A 5,470-nucleotide genomic window follows, 5' to 3' on the forward strand; every position below is an offset into this window, starting at 1 on the left:
ATGTAGTTGGTTAAAGTTCCCTAATAAAAAATAAATGTTTTCATTTCCATTTCCCTTTCTTGTTTTAATTTCAGTATTTGTCCTCTTTTGATATGTCTCATGTTGGCTTTTCATCTGTTCAGGATATGCATTCAGCCTGATTTAATTTCCCACCTTTCAAGCAATCTTTGGGTTCATGTCACACTACAGGTGACCCCAATGCACTACTCTCTCTCTCTCTCACTTTCTGTCTCACACACACTCGCACACATACAGGGTGAATTTGTACTTGCAGAATCATATTTTATTTTGCTCAAAAACTGTATGAATCCATGTAAGATTCTGTAAGTCCCTTTTTTAGAAACAGAATGAGTCTGAACATTGGGGCACAGACAGCCTCACACAGGGCAGCTCACGCCTTCAATGCATTATCTGAGACAACATGGCACGTATTGTTAAAGTTCACTTAAGAATGTAACTTTAAAAAAAAAGTTCTGGGATTTACATATGAAAGAACTGAAACCAATATAGTAATTCAAAAAATGAGAGACTTAACAAGCAGTCCAGGTCTTTTCAATGTATAATTTCAGTTGCTTCACATTTGCTATAAATTCTGTGTCTTATGATTTTATACTCCATAACCACCTGATGAAGGAGCAGCACTCCGATAGCTAGTGCTTCCAATTAAACCTGATGGACTATAACCTGGTGTTGTGTGATTTTTAACTTCCTTTAACCTTTCTGATATTACCAACACACAAGGAAAGTAATTTGTCTCTTCCTGTCTGCTTGTTCTTTCCTGAATGTTCTTTATAAGTGCATTTGGTCTTAGTTATGTTTGCCATGGTTTTGATATTCCTGTAGATTTGAGCAGAAATGTGTCAGACATTAAAAAGAGTGAAGAGAATTTAACAACAATAACTTGCATTCATAGTGCCTCTAGCATAGTCAAATGCATTCCACAGTGAGCAATGGGGGAAAAGAAATTGACATAGAACTGAAAGAAGACATATTAAGACAGATTAAACAGAGAGGTTTGATCAGCTTGGCAGATGCACGTTCACACACAAAGCACACTTTGCTCAATACTGATCTAGACAGAGACATTCAATGAGACCAAAAAGATTTACAAGAATGCGATCAGAGCTCAGAAATTAAAATTACAAAGTAAGACCAAAGAAGTTGAGTCTTTTTCTTTCAGCGTTGCTTTTGATCCCTGCAACAAGCTCCATTCCTTAGCCACCTGTTCAGTCCCAATTCCTGGCAACAGTCTTTACTTTGTTCACGGTGATGTGGACTTTCATGGTTCAGCCAGCATTTATAACCTCCCTGAATTTATGGACACATAATGCTATTGATGTCAAAGCAAGAAGGCATTGTTTGGCACTTTCATCTACCAGCCCAAGTATGAATCTTGCTGCATATTGACATAGAGTGCACGGTAGCACAGTGGTTAGCACTGCTGCCTCACAGCGCCAGAGACCCGGGTTCAATTCCCCCCTCAGGCAACTGTCTGTGTGGAGTTTGCACATTCTCCCAGTGTCTATGTGGGTTTCCTCTGGGTGCTCTGGTTTCCTCCCACGTCCAAAGATGTGCAGGTTAGGTGAATTGGCCATGCTAAATTGCCTGTAGTGTTAGGTGAAGGGGTAAATGTAGGGGAATGGGTTTGGGTGGGTTGCGGTTCGGCAGGTCGGTGTGGACTTGTTTCCACACTGTAAGTAATCTAATCTAATAATGACTTGTGAATAGTGTGCAGTTGTCAGTGAATATCCCCACTTCTGACCTTACAATGGAGGGAAGGTCAGGTTGAAGCTGTTGGGGCCCAGGACACCACTGCAAGGAATTCATGCATTCTGAGATGATTGGCATTCAGCAACTACAACTTCTTTACTTATGCTGATATGTGGACTTAAGATTTCCTATGATTCCTTGATGCCACTCTCAGTCAAATGCAGCCTGGATGTCAAGGGCATTCACTCTCACCTTACCTCTGAAGTATAGCTTTTTTATCCATGTTTATACCAACACTGCATTCTCCCCTCCATTCCCAACTATTCCTCACCACTCCCAGGGCACCTTCCCATGCATTCACAGAAAGTGTAATACCTGCCCATTTACCATCTACCTCCTCACTATCCAAGACTCCAGGTTCCAGTTAAAATGGCGATTTACCACTACTTCATTTGATCTAGTCTTCTCTGTTCACTGCCCACAATGTAGTCTCTTCTATCGCTTTGCAGAACACCTACATTCTGTCTGCAAAAATGACCCCAAGTTTCTAGTTGCTTGCCACTTCAACACACCACTATGTTCCCACACCAACATATCTGTCACAGGCCTGCTGCCTCATCACTTTTTCTGCCCTGGCAGGCTATCCATAATCTCCTTATTTACATATCCCTTCCATATCTCTCACTCTCTGGGCTCTGTTTCCACCTATCCACTCACCATGGTCTAATATATGGTCCAGTAGTGACCACTCATCTCTATATATGGTCCAGTACTGACTATTGATATGTGCAAATGGCTCAGTACTGACCATCAACTTGTGTATTTGGTCCAGTACTGACCACTGACATCTGTACGTGATCCAGGACTGATCATTGATACCTATATATCAAATACTGACAACTGATATCTATATATGGTCCAATACTGACAACTGATATCTGTATATGGTCCAATACCAACCACAGATATCTATATATTTATATCCAATAGTAAACATTAATTTCTGTATATAGTCCAATACTGATAATTGATCCCGTATGTATTCAATACTGACCAATGAAACCTAAAATTATCCACTACCATAATCAAGTCTTACATTGCGGAAACAGATCCCTTGGTCCAACTCATCTGTGCCAACCAGACATCCCAATCTGACCTAGTCCTATTTGCCAGCATTTAGCCCATATCCTTCTAAACCCTTGCTATTCATATACCATCCAGATGCCTTTTAAATGTTGTAATTGTACCAGGCTCCACCACTTCCTCTGGCAGCTAGTTCCATATGTGCACCACCCTCTGTGTGAAAAAGTTGCCCCTTATGTCCCTTATAAATCTTTCTCCTTTCACCTTAAATCTGTGCCCTCTAGTTTTGGACTCCCCCACCCTAAGAAAAAGATCTTGGCTATTCACCATATTGAGGCCCCTTGTGACATTATAAACTTCCATGAGGTCACCGCTTAGTTTCTGATGCTCCAGGGAAAATAGTCCCAGCCAATTCAGCCTTTCCCAGTAGCTCAAATTCTCCAACCCTGGCAAAATCCATGTAATTTTTTTCTGCACCCTCTCAGGTTTAACCACACCCTTCATATAGAAGGACAACCAGAATTATATGCAGTATTCCAAAAGTACTGACCACTGATACCTATATATATCCAATACTAAATATTGATTCCTGTACATATCCGATAATGGCCGTTGATATAAGACCATAAGACCATAAGACAGAGGAGCAGAAATTAGGCCATTCAGCCCATTGAGTCAGCTCCGCCATTCAATCATTGCTGATAAGTTCTCAAACCCATTCTCCCTCTTTCTCCCCGTAACCCTTGATCCCCTGGATATTCAAGAACCTATCTATCTCAGTCTTAAATATATTCAATGACCTGGCCTCCACAGCCTTCTGTGGCAATGAATTTCGTAGATTCACGACTCTCTGGCTGAAGAAGTTTCTCCTTATCTCCATTCTAAAAGGTCTTCCCTTTATTCTAAGGCTGTGCCTTCACGTCCTAGTCTCTCCTACCAATGGAAACATCTTCCCAATATCTACTCCATCCATCTACTACTCCATTCAGTATTCTGTATGCTTTAATTAGATGCCTCCTCATCCTTCTAAAACATAGTCCCAGAGTCCTCAAACATTCCTCATGTGTTAAGATTTTCATTCCTGGGACCATTCTCGTGAACCTCCTCTGGACCCCTCCAGGGCCGGTACATCCTTCCTGAGACATGGAGCCCAAAAATGCGCACAATACTCCAGATATAATCTGACCAGATCCTTATAGACCCTCAGAGGTACGTCCCTGCTTTTATATTCAAGTCCTCTCAAAATAAATGCCATCATTGCATTTGTCTTTCAAATTACTGACTCAACCTGCAACTTTACCTTGAGAGAATCCTGGACCAGAAATCCCAAGTCTCTTTGCACTTCAGACTTCTGAATTTTCTCCCCATTTAGAAAACAGCCCATGTCTCTATTTTTCCTACCAAAGTGCATGACCTCACACTTTCCCACACTGTACTCCATTTGCCACTTCTTTGCCAACTTCCCTAAATCTGTCCAAATTCTTTTGCAGCCTCCCCACCTCCTCAATACTACCTGTACCTCTACCTATCTTTGTATCGTTTGCAAACTTAGCCAGAATGCCCTCAGTTCCTTCATCTAGATCACTAATGTATAAAATGAAAAGTTGTGGTCCCAATATTGAGCCTTTCGGAACACCACTTGTCACCGGCTGCCATCTTGAGAAGGACCTTTTATCCTCGCTCTCTGCTTTCTACCAGACAGCCAAGCTTTTATCCATGCTAGCACCTTGCCTCTGACACCATGGGCCTTTAACTTAGTCAGTAGCCTCCTGTGTGGCATCTTGTCAAAAGCCTTCTTGAAATCCAGGTAGATAGCATCCATTGGCTCTCCTTAGTCTAAACTGCTCGTTACTTTCTCAAAGAGTTCTAGCAGAGTTTTCAGGCATGACCTCCCTTTGATGAAACCATGCTGACTTTGCCCTAATTTACCATACAGTTCCAAGTATACAGAAGTCTCATCCTTCACAACGGATTCCAGGATCTTACCCACGACTGAGGTTAGGCTAATTGGTCTGTAATTTTCCGTCTTTTGCTTTACTCCCTTTTGCTTTACTCTTTTGCTTTAGTGATCCTATATATATCCAATACAGACATATAGTTTGTATATAGTTGTTGTGGTTCTGTTCACCGAGCTGGGAATTTGTGTTGCAGACATTTTGTCCCCTGTCTAGGTGACATCCTCAGTGCTTGGCAGCCTCCTGTGAAGCGCTTCTGTGATGTTTCCTCCGGCATTTATAGTGGTTTGACACAACAAACAGTGAGGAGAAAGTGAGGACTGCAGATGCTGGAGATCAGAGCTGAAAATGTGTTGCTGGAAAAGCGCAGCAGGTCAGGCAGCATCAAAGGAACAGGAGAATCGACATTTCGGGCATGAGCCCTTCTTCAGGAATGAGGAAAGTGTGTCCAGCAGGCTAAGATAAAAGGTAGGGAGGAGGGACTTGGGGGAGGAGCTTCATTCCCCTACGCTCTCGGATCAACGAGTTCAACACGCGGCGAGACATCGAACAATTCTTCCGCCGCCTTCACCTCCACGCCTACTTCTTCAACCAGAATTCTCGCCCACCCTCTCACGGCCCCGTCTCCTGCCTCCAACACACCCCATCCACCTGGACACCCCGTGCTGGCCTCTTACCTGCCCTCGATCTCTTCATAGCCAACTGCCGCTGCGACATTAACC

Source organism: Chiloscyllium plagiosum, chromosome 28, assembly GCF_004010195.1.
Source record: "Chiloscyllium plagiosum isolate BGI_BamShark_2017 chromosome 28, ASM401019v2, whole genome shotgun sequence".
NCBI lineage: Eukaryota > Metazoa > Chordata > Chondrichthyes > Orectolobiformes > Hemiscylliidae > Chiloscyllium > Chiloscyllium plagiosum.